General features: G+C 41.7%; 1 protein-coding gene across 1 annotated transcript in view; it reads left to right on the top strand.

Annotated features, from left to right (window-relative positions):
• The window catches only part of UBE2O (ubiquitin conjugating enzyme E2 O), a 1,895,179-nt gene that overhangs the window by 33,108 nt on the left and 1,849,616 nt on the right, over positions 1-12,455 (top strand). The window lies entirely within an intron of this gene.

A 12,455-nucleotide genomic window follows, 5' to 3' on the forward strand; every position in this document is an offset into this window, starting at 1 on the left:
GGCTATATCAAAACAAACCATTTCCAAATGGATAGGTCATTGCATTCGTTTTTGCTATACCCATCATGGAAAACCAGTTCCTGCTACCATTAGGCCCCACTCTACCAGGGCAACAGCTACTTCTACAGCCTTTCTCAGGGGGGTTCCAACCAAGGAGATTTTGGAAGCTGCAACTTGGAGTTCAGTACACACCTTTACCAAACACTATCACTTACCACTTTACTCTAAGACCAGGGCAGGCTTTGCCACTGCAGTTCTGCAGAGCCTTCTAGCCTCCTCTAACCCTCTGTGATACCTCCACCCATCCTTAGCTTTGGGATTCAACCCAAGTTTGATGACTGCAGCAGGGTAACACGATGAACATAGTACAGTTTTGTACGTACCATAAATGTAGATGTTCAAGTGTACACCCTGCTGCAGTAGAGGTTACCCTCCCTCCATCCCCTCTGACCTTCTGGCTAAATCTCTTCAATACCTTCCTGATGTATTTGCTTATAGCTGAAGGGATTTTGTGTTTGTGCAAGTTTATTCAATTTGGTACTAATTACTGACCACCTTTTTGGGGGCACCTGACCTCTGGGGCAAGAAAAACTGAAGAAAATGGCGTTGGTTGTATTATATATACCCCTGGCGCACTGACGTCAGGGAAGAAGTGGCAGCAATCGATGCCGGACCAAGACTTTGGAATTCCAGCCAACTGCGGGACCGCCTGACGACAGGATAACCCAAGTGTGATGACTGCAGCAGGGTGTACACTCTAACATCTACATTTATGGTAGGTACAAAACTGTACTTTTTTTTCCATCCCAATGAAAACAACTTGTATTGTTTGAGAGTCAGTCAGATTCATTGTGGTCTACCATGGTTAGTTGATGATGCTTTACCTCCATCAGAGGTATTCTTTTCCCTTGGATTTTCTAAGCTTTCACTTTAAGCAATTAATAGGGAAGTGAACTTGTTAAGCTCAATTTATTACTTTAAAATAAGCTAATCTTTCTAAAGAGGTGGAGAGTAGCACAAAAGCACAACTTATTTAGTCCTCACTGTACTGAAATCCAAGAAAGCTTCTTTACTGCCCCCCCCCCCTTCTTATGTATGTAAACATGCTTTGGAGAGTTTGTGATTATGCAGTATTGAGGGGTATACTTCATTCTGTAAACAAAAGTTTGCTATTGAGGTAAACTCTGAAGTCATGGAATTCTGCATTAGGTAAGGAAGGAATATTTAGCTCTCCTACTACCCAGGTTCACAAACAATATGACGAAACACTGGAAATTGGTTGACGGGGTTTTGAAGATGTACCCTTTTACAAATCTTATAGGCTTCCCTCCCTTTTTTATACAAAAAAAAATGGCCAAAGGATAACAGCAAAAACAGGGGTCTGTCAAGAAAGAGGTAAGCCAACAGTACAGAATGATTATTCCTTATCCCCTGGCCACTATTTCTATAGATCGGTCCCACAAATAGGCACATGGCATTCCCCATTGACAATAGATTGTTTTGGACTCCTGGGTGTTAAGACTTGTGCAGGACGGTTAAGTAAGGCATTGAGATGTAAAAACTTTTCAGGGCGATTCCTCCCCACTTACTGAACCAAACAAATATTTCCCCTGGTCCTTGTACACACCCAAGAAATCTTTGAACCAGTGTATTATGGGAGGTTTGCATAGTGGTTAAGGTATTTAACTTTTAGACACAAGCTGCAGGGTTTGATTCTCACATGGGGTAATTGTCTAGGCTTAAAATGGCCCACAAGGGCAGTCAGCCTAGTATTAACCTATGAACCTATAAGATTTAAGTCAAAGTAGCAAAGGCTTCTAATCAGAAGTCTTTCTGGTACAAAGAAAGAGTAGTATACCAGATCTTTCATTTTTAAATAGGAAGTTTGAAAATTCCAAAGTTCAGAACGTTGACCTTGTACAACCGGTTATCTCTCATTCCTCAAATGAGTTATTTGATAAGAATCCTTTAGGTCCAGAGTTACTACCACATTCCCGTAGCTATAGACTTCAGGAAATTTATCAGTTTCTGGACATCTCCAGTTTTAGATCATACTTGGAACCACTATCCTTAAGTGAATCCTGTTGCAATTCCACCCAGGAAATAGGGTGGTTTGGAAATCTGTCCTATAATTTGAAGTGAATGAACTAGGGATGATGGTTGTCGTAACTGCATAATTTGTGTATATTATGTAGTGCTGTGTCACACCACAAATATTTTGCTATAGTAAACTGCAAAGGATTTTAAGAAGAGAAAGGTCCTCAACCTTCTTCTTTTTTAATTTTTTTTTTTTTTTTTTTTTTTTTAATAATTTCCTTGGAAAATGTTCAGTGGTGTTGGACAAATTGAAAATATTTGTCCTAACAAAGCAGGAAGGGCTTAGGATTTGCCCTGAGAGAGTAGTACATGCTGTTCAAAGAGATCCAGGCATTTATCTGTTGGAACCACTGGAGGCTCTTGGTTCTGTTGCCAGGGCATGATATGGGCACAGTAATTGACTTGTGCTAATGATTAACTTAAAGTACAGAGTGAAATCTACAATGCCTCTAGTTATATGGAATATTTGCATGCCTGATGTTTATCTTGGTGCTTGTCAGATGTGGCCCTTCTTCATTAAGGCTAATAAAACCAAACTCATGTTATTCATCCCCCAAAAAACACCCCTAACCAAAAATTAATTTACATCAACTCACTCGAGACTTGCGTCAAAGTAATCCCATATACCATACTTCGAGTCACCATCATAGACGAGCACCTAACTTTCAACCAGCACATTAACTCAGAAACTAGACATTCTGTACAGGCACAAACACTTCCTTTACCTATGCACCACAACTTGTGTGTGTGTATTCGCAAAATTTGCAACCAGTGACAAACACGCCTCCCACCACTGTGCATCACTCCGTCTAAACTGGCTAGAACTTCAACACCTAACATACCTGCAACTAACCACAGCTTATGAGCTAATCTATAAACCTTTTAGTTGCCCTGCCCTCTCATCTCTGTTCCATGTGTCACCCATGTAGACTTCTGCGATCAGTCAGATGCTCCTTAATGCAGCAAAACAAGTAATGTACTCACCATAACGTTGCACATATATCCATCTCGCCTTCATTCTTAGGTTGGGTTCGGAACTGATCTTCTGTTCCGACTTGGTTTTGTACAAAAGGTTGGCCTTCCACTAGCTCATGACTAAAACCCTGTCCCATCATGCACTAGGAAGGCATCCTAGATCTTATTTGAAGATAGAAAATATTAAGTATTTAATACCTAATAGAGCACTCAAGAAGGTCAGAGAATATTAATCGCCAGTTGTATCAGTTCGGTGTTCCAGGAGCAAATTTTTCCATTTATTTTGCAGATATCCAAGTGAAGGAAGGGCAACATCCAAAGGCCTTCAGTTATACAGACTCCTCCAAAGGGTTGATGGGCATCCAGCTGTGTCTCTGCTTTGCTTTAGAGTCTCTAGGATGTCTGCTAAGGAGCCATCCTCATAAGGCGACAGTGGGGACCCTTCAGAATCATCAGGGTTTCTATCTGTGATGGACTCCTCTAGGGAGTCTAAATGCTTCCCCTTACATAAGCACTTCCAAGGCACCTCCTCGGAGGGGTAATCTGGAGAGGTTTCGGAAGAGAGGGGATCACCCAATGGGGCATCCTGAGGCCTAGGATTTGTGTCCCCATGGATGTAGTGATACAGAGATGGACACTAATGCCTTGGGGGAAGAATGACTTCAGAGTGGTCCTGTCCGTGGAGACAGCACTCTAATTACCTTGAAAGCCCCCCTCCCCTGATCTGAGGAAATCCCCGGAACCAAGGGGGTCTGCTCTGAGGCTGAGGTAGGAGCTGAGCTCATCCAAGCCGATGCCCTGAGAGGCAAGGTTGGATCTGACAACAGTCCGATATGACTCCCCTCCCCAGACCCGACTGGAGAGTGTCTGCTCCTGGACTTCTCGAGTTCGTATGGAACAGAGGACATTGGAGCAGTGTTGGGATCCCATCCTGTGATAGACCTTGGTTCCACTACAATCGGTTCTGGACATTTTGGCTCTGGGGTCCGAGATGGGCTCTGACCTGGAAATCTGTGTTGAAGGGGAGGGTTTGTTAAGTTCCAAAGCCGACTGAGTTGGATCTAACAGCAGTTTGCTGAGCGTCGGTGTCCTTAACCACCTCTGCACCAGTGCATGATGGGATAGGGTTTTGGCCACAAGCTGGTGGAAGTCTTTGAGCTTTTTTATAAGGCCAAGTTGGAAGAAAGTATCAGTTCTGAACCCAGCCTGCTAAGAATGAAGGTGAGAGAGGACAGCATCACATCCGAACTTTTTCACCAGTCAGATGCTTTACCCATATGCTGTAGTAAAACTCTGGAATGTTCTCCCTCCTTCAGGTAGGTCTATTAGCAACCCTGAATGCTTTAAGACTTCGCTGAAACAGCTGTTCTCCCATTGTCTATGTACATGTACCAGCACTGGCTAAAAAAAAAAAAAATCCTAACCTTCCTACTATTCCTCACCCTCACTTTTTACAGTTCAGACTCAATATATAAATTCAGAGCTTCAGATTTACTAAGCCCAACATGCACCACACACACAGTCTACTATATTAGTTATGTACCATATCTTATAATCATTCTTGATGCCTATATAGTAATAGCTCCTAAGGCTGTACCTTGTTTTGAGGATTTTTACTCTGCTCTCTTATCTTTTCCCCTCTACTGCAATACTGTTTTGTTCACACTTTTGCTGTTATCCCATGTCATTAATTGTATTCTTGTTTGGCTTGCATAACATCTGTGTAAGTAGTATTACGTATTTTATTGCATCACCTATTCTGTAATAGTGTTCTCTACCATAGCTGTTTGATTCTGTGGGTTGGGTTGATCTGTTTGTGCTTTTCTCCCTGGGCCTCTACTGAAAACTGGCTCACCCTGACTCAGTAAACCTTCTCCTGGTAAGCAAACACAAATAAGCAAAATAGACTTTGAAAAGTGACTTGTACAGAAGAAGGTACTTGCACCTTAAAGGGACTAAGGAAAAGTAGTAAACCCATTGTACATTTCTTAGCAACTAATTTATTTCGGTGTGCAACTTTGCAGTAGTAGCTGAGTTAACTAACGAGAGGAGCTGTGAAATAGTTTAGATGGAAAGTTACTTTATGTACTTAAAAGTAAAATGTTTTTCTTTTCATTTTTGCTGTGATCCTCACCAGGTCATATAGTTTAAGAAATTGATGGCTGAACATCATTCTACACTTTATATAAATGAGCAAAATGTGCAGACTGATTTTTGACCTCTGCAAGGGACACCTTGATGCCTGACTGACGCTTCAAATCAGCCATTCATAATTTTTTCAGAATTTTTTTTTTTCTTTTGCACGATTGCTCTTGCATGTTTGTAGCTTTCTTCATTGGCTTTGGACCTGTCCCCCATTAAAATTATTAAGAAGTACAAGTGCAAAAGGAGGCATGTGGCCTGAGATATGATGATGATGAGAAACCTCAGACTTTCATTACATCATTGTTACATTAGTCTTCAGCTGTATGAGAACAGTCCTGCCAAGGTTATCTGACAGAAGTTATATACAGAAGTCTGGACGTGTATCTCAGGAAATATGAGCCTTGTAAAATTGGGCACAGCTTCTCTTATTGTATGTTGTACAAGCATTGATAAGGACAAGTTGTACTGAAAAAAGTTCTCTAATAAAGCATTCATAATTGGCTTCAAGGAATATGAGCCCCTCAAAGGCACTTAAGATTCTAGTATTGCATATGATGCAGAACAGTGTAATAGTCATCTGAGAGCCTCATAAAATATATTTTCAATGTTCAAACTGTGAACCACTCTATTAGATGGACCTGATGAAGCTCGGGCAAAAGTGTTTTGTTAGTGTAATTCTATAGTGTTAGCTCACGGTGTTTTTTTTTTTTTTTTTTTTGTTAAAAGAATTAAAAGATTTTCACTAAAGAATAAAGTCCCACTGGCTGCTATGCTAGTAAACAGTGTAGGTTTTTAAGAATATTCGAATAAGGGACTAATCTCAAGGATTGGCTGTTTTTTCCATCTCCCAGATGTTCCTCCAGTTAACTCCCCTTGACCCCTCCCACCATTGTCTGTAATTGTTTTGAATACTGTGTACTAGAACACTAACGCTGCCCATCTAGCTGTTTTAACTGAGTAAACCTCTTGAAACTTCAACAAGGCAAGGTCTGCTAGCTGAAGTGATTTTTATTTGACATTTTATTTACTGGGAAGATCTGACTGGGTCAAAAATAACCCATTTTCATAGAAGGCCCAGGAAGAAAAGCTCCAGTTACAGAGATATATACAAACTTTTGAACAAGTAACAAAAATTATACAGAAACACGATAATTACATGAATTTACAAGAAGTAGATACATAGTAACAAAACCATAGTTTTCAGAAGCATGATAATTACAATAATTCCAAGAAGTTAGCACATTACTGAGTATTTGTAACTAGTCGTTATATCTCTGTATGTACAAGTGAAAGATAAAGTTTGAAGTTGAGAAGGGGAGAGAGATTCATTGTGGCTTGATCTGGAGAGGAGGTTAACCTGGATCAGCACAATTTGTAGGCTAGAAGTAGTTCTCACAGTAAGTGGAAGAGACTTTCATGCTTTTGTAATCTAGTGGGAGTATAGGCGTACTCCAGCTGACTTAGTGGGCTTTGATATAGTGAGGAGCTCTTTATCTGTGGACCCAAGTGATCTGTTTGGGTTGTATGGTTTGCTGTTTAGAGCTAGGCAGGCTAGGGGTTTGTAGACCATGTTATGGAGTGTTAAAAGTTGGGTATAAAGTATGTAGTTGGGGAGTTCCATCCAGTTGTGTATTTTATAGTGACAGTGATGGGTTCTGGTTTTTGAGTTGGTGGCAAACTTGGCCACTTTATTGTAGCATTGTTCCATTTTGAATCTGAAAGTGCCCTGTAAATTGGCAAGTATTGGTGCTCCATAGAGATGGGAGAACAGAAGACTTTTGACAAGTGCGATTTTTGAAAGAAGAGGCTAGGGTGTTTTTCTACATATACTGTGCCAAGTTTTTGATGGGTTTCTTTGTTTTGTATGTGAAGATCAAACTTTAGGTGGTCGTCTATGATTACACCCAGTAGCTTGGTGAGATTGACAATTTCAGTGGTGGTGGTGTCAGAAGAGAGAACTTTGAAGAAGTTTCGATTTTGTACTACAGTTCTTTGGCAGAAGAAGCAGCTTTCTTTTTTTGTGTTTTTTTTTTTTTTTTTTTTTTTTTTTTTGGGGGGGGTGAGAAATAGCTGGCAATTAGAGAGCTGGGATTTGACCTTGGAAGAAGTTAGCTGAGTATTGGAGAGAAGCTGGTGTGGTGTGTGAGAGGTACAGATTATTGTGGATTCCTCTGCATAATGAATGAAAGTTCCATTAGTGGATACAGACTGTAGGTCATTAGTAAAAATATTGAAAAGTAGGGGTCCTAGACTGGATCCCTGAGGTACACCGGTGGGGTTTGCTAGAAAGGGGGAGAATATTAGACCATTTTACAGCCTATTTTTCGATTTTTTATAAGTAGTTATGGAAACATTTTAGTGTGTGTGGGGTAACTCCTAGGTTAGATAACATGTTCAAGAGTTAGGTGTGTGACAGTGTCAAATGCTATTGAAAGCTCAAGAAATAGAGCAGATATATAGCAGCCAGAGTCTCTCTAGCTCTGTTTACGTGATCTGTGAAGGCTAAGGGGGGGGGGGCTGTAGTTCTGCTGTGGCTGGGAGCGGAAGCCATGTTGTGTGCAAGTAGGTTGTTATGTTATATAAGTATTTCAAGAGTTAAATATGGATACATTTTTCCATTATTTGAGATTGGTGAAAGTATGGCTATGGGACGGAAGTCAGCAAGTTCTGTGGAGTTGCCCCCTTTGTGAGTGGGATTCTATGGGACATTTTCCAGATGTTTAACTTTGGATTCATATGTAGGTTGATTTGATCAGGATCCTGACAGGTTATGCTATACAGTCAGCTGCTAATTTTAGGTAAGTAGGAGGAAGATTGTCAGCAGATGTAGAGCAGGATTTGAGTTTGAACAGTAATCTTTTTATGAGACCTTGTAGGGACTGTCTGAAGAAAGTGGGATGTGTTTCAGGGCTGGCCTCTGTGCATAGAGGGTAGGGGGAGTCTTGGTTGGGTGAAATGGGAGAAGGTACGAGAGGCAGGTATTACTTTTTTAGAGATCAGATTTGGTTAGATTGTGTGAAGTGAATATTTAAATTTCTGTTCTAATTCTTTTGTAATCTATTTCTTGTTAGTCCTGTAGCAGACCTGACTCAAGCTTTCTGGATTACCTCTGTTGCCTGCAATTTTTTGGGATGAGTTTACCTTGAATCAGTCTAATCCCCCTGACCTTTAAGAACAGGGGAGGTAGAATTCTTCTCATCCTTAGATGTCCAAAAGCAAGTATGATGTTACCTGGACAAAACTAAAGATTTTAGAACATTGGACCAACTTAATTCCTTTTGATGGCAAGAAAGACTGCCAATTTCCAATCGGACCATTTCCTTGTGGTTGCCTCAGACTTGGCATTTCTACTATATCACATAATGGGAAAAAGTTCCAAGCAGGATGCTAAGACTCTCTACCAGCACTATGGGTATTTCCGGGGCCTTTTGAAAAGTGGATTTGAGTGCTGTTCTAGAGTCAGTTACTTGGTTATTAGTACCCCTTTTCATAAGTACTATAAAATTGACTCTTGTTAATGCCAGAGTAGATTTTTTTTTTTTTTTTTTTTGAGTTCTTCTCCATGCCCTGCTACTTCACCCTTGCCTCCTAAGCTTTGATAATCCTGATGTAGCCATGATCTAATATTGAACATACAGTTGTGTGAGGTAATTTACCATAACTCGTTAACTGAGACATTGGGAACCTCCAAACACTGGACCCTACCCAGTTTGGCTTTAAGGGCAGATCATGCCTCCTAAACCTTGTGGACTTCTTTGAGACTGGTTACCAAGGCTATAGACTAGGGAAAGGTGGTACACCCAGCTTACCTAGACCTCGCTAAGGCCTTCAACACCATTCCCCATTCTGGTATTATAGACAAGCGCACCAGCCTGAACATTAACTCCTGCGTCACAAGATGGGTTGCCAACTGGTTCTTGGACAGAACCCACATGGTGAGAGTTGTGGAGCTAGGTCAGACTGTAAACCGGTTACAAGTGGCATTCCCCAGGGCTCTGTTCTAGGACCCCTCCTGTTTGGCATATACTTCTCCGAGGTACAGGCAAGCACAGGAGGGCTATGGCTGACCAAGTTAGCAGATGACTGCAAACTAGGGGCTATAATTGACTCTCCGGCTGTCACAGACATCCTCCAAAAGGGTCTCACTGAGATTGATACCTGGTGTCAAAATTATGGTATCAAGCTAAATGCCAAACAGTGCATAGTCATCCCCTTTGGAAAAAACAAAGTACCCACAAACTACCACACTGGTGGTAGTCCCCTAAATACAGAAGACGTAATGAGGGATCTGGGGACCCAAGTAGATAGTAATATCACCTTTTGATAATCGCATTGCCAAAGTGGTTAGAAAATCCTTATACGTGGCCCACTTAATCACACAAGGTTTCGCATCCAGATCAAAAGAGGTCATTGTGCTCCTCTATTAATCACTCATCAGACCCATCATAGAGTACAATGCCCCATTTGAGATGTACCGTACAAGACACCTGCAACAGCTGGAAATACCACAGAAGTACCTCACCAAGAGGATCACTGGCTTCAAACAGATGCCCTATGCAGCTCTACTGAAGAAACTCAAGTTGTATTTTGTTACATACTGCCTACTCAGAGGTGATCTCTCCCTGACATACAAGGCCATGTCCAATCCAGAATTGATGGGACATGCTCCACCTAAAGAAAACCTTATCCCCTCGAGCCACATGCTGTAGGGTTCTAAACCTCACCAAAACAATAAATAGGATGTGCTGGAGGGATAGATTCTTGTCCCAAAGACTTTCCATGCTTTGGAACAAGATCCCAATCTACATTGGGCAGACCTGCTCACTAAAACTCTTCAAAAGAAACCTTGACAAGTGGATGGGAAACTGTTTACCTCTGGGATCACTTCAGTGGCTCTGCTGGACAGAGGCACAGGGAACTAATCTAAGGGGGCGGCGAAAGCCAACACATTCTGGCTAGGCTTATAAATGTCTTTGGGCAAACAGCTTGGTACCAACCTATGAACCTATAACAGCAGCTGTTTTCAATAGATCACTAGGCTAATGACCCCAGGGGGCTTTTTAGTTTTGCTATGCTTCTCAAATGTATCTGGCAAGTTTTGATTCCCTAGGGTTGTTTTAAGGGGTGTGTGCCTGTTTAGGCAGGTATGGCCAAATATTTATAGGCTGCCCCTGTCTACTTAGAGGTGCCAGACCAGGGGTAAATTTCAAGTTGGCTAGCCACCGGTTCAAGGTGCGTTTGAACCAGGTTAGGGAAGAACTCTGCTTCACATGAATGGGAAACCTGTTAAGGAGAAGGGCTAGTCTGGAACGTTCTTACTGCTCACTAAGCAGAGGTCTTATTGCCACTCCCTTTTGCCTGTAAAGAATTTGAGGTTTTGAAGAGATTTGGAAAGCTTTTTTTGCGTCTGCCACTTCAGCCTTGTAGGGTCTAAACTACTGAACAGCCATGTTTTATTTTTATTTTATTACTCTGATCATTTTCATTTTGCAGTGGGAATTTAGCTTTTTCCGTCTGTTGCAGCAAACCTTGCAAAGTCCCTTCCCTGCTTCAGACTCTGCTCTTGTTTTTTTTTTTTTGTGTTGAATTTCATTATGGTTGGATTTTTTCCTTCTGTAAAGTTTGTTAATTTCCCCAGACAGTTTTGGCAGAAATTTGAAGACATCAGGCGAAGAGAATTTAGACCTAAAAATAGTTCTTTGCCAGGCTTCACATGAAGAGTGCTACAGTGGGCAAGCAGAGTAGAATTGCTTCAGAATCCATTTTCTGTTTGCCTTCCAGGATTGATTTCTAGGGCTTGCTTCTGACATAATGCCTTGTGCCAGAATGAGGCAGACATCCAGACAGAGAAACCATTCTAGATCCTATAAGCTGTATTTTCTACTGATGCTCTTGCACTTTGGTGGGACAGGGGTGCATTTCACTCAGAAGACAGACCCACAGAACCTGGATGTATTTCTAATTTCAGTTAACACATCAGTAGGCCAGACATGGCAGCACGGTTTCATGCTTTCAATTTCAAGACACCTTTCCAAAGAGAATTGTGCATGTCCAGAAGTATGAGGAGTAGAGAAAAGCAGATACAATACAGTGCAAACCCTATCTTTAGTGAGAGAGATGCTCGTATGTTGTTCATGTTTCACTGTTGCAGTCTTTACGTTTGGGTAATCTGCTGGCAGATTGCCCTCAGTTGGCTTGAATTCCAAAGTCTTGGGCCCTGCATCGGTTGCTGTCTCCTCTTCCATGACATCAGGTCGTTGGGGGTATAAAACCAGCAGCCAACGCAGTTTTCTTTAGTCTTTCTTGCCGCATGGTGCCCAAAGCAGAAGCATTTCGCAAGTGCCAGTCAGCCGACTCCTGAAATATTTGAATTTGAGTTTCAGAACCGAAGTCTTCACTAAAGCTAAGTACCCCATTGGGAAACTGTTTTCTTGCTCCATACTGATGTCAGAAAAAGTTAATTGTATTACTTGTGGGAAGCAAATACCTCATAAGAATTTCCATTTATACTGTGTTCCTTGCCTAGGCCCTGAACACAACGTGCCTGGCTGTCGGTTTTGTGCTAGATTTAACCAATGCACTATTAAGTGACTGTATATTTTTGCCTCAAAGTATTTTGGAAACAGATTTAACTACCCAGAAATGTCGTCCGATAGCAATCGGACTACTGGAGTACATAAAAAAAATGCAAAGAAAAGGACAGAGAGAGAGCGTGTCTAGGTCCAAAACCGACTAAGCTTCTCCTAAGCCAGTCGCCACTTTGCCGGTACTCAGTGAGGTGCCTTCGCGGCCCCTGATACCCACTACTTTAGAGTCGCAGACCCCCATCTGGAGTCCGGCATGCCGCGAGATACCCCAAAGTATTGGACCCACGGATATATCTCCCTCTGATGGGTCTGGAGCCGCTGAGCAGGCACCGGCTTCTGAGCGTGTATTCAGGCCTTAACATCTTTATATCAAACCAACAACAGCTGCAAAACCAAAGACAAAATCAACTTCTAAAACTAAAACACCGGCGCATGAGCCATGTGCACAGGCCTCTATGCCTAAAAATCAGTTTATCAAAATGTCTGAAGACCTTATTACCTTGATCAGGGGTTCCCAACCCCCTCCTGATAAAGAGGCCTAGGCAATGATTATGAATCTTAAGATCAGGTTTCCATTTCTTCTGATCAGGAATTATCTATACCTCCCTATGAGGATTCTGATGCAGAGGAGTTTATACCATCTGCATCACC

Source organism: Protopterus annectens, chromosome 12.part0 (genome assembly GCF_019279795.1).
Source record: "Protopterus annectens isolate FY-2018-M chromosome 12.part0, PAN1.0, whole genome shotgun sequence".
Lineage (NCBI taxonomy): Eukaryota > Metazoa > Chordata > Ceratodontiformes > Protopteridae > Protopterus > Protopterus annectens.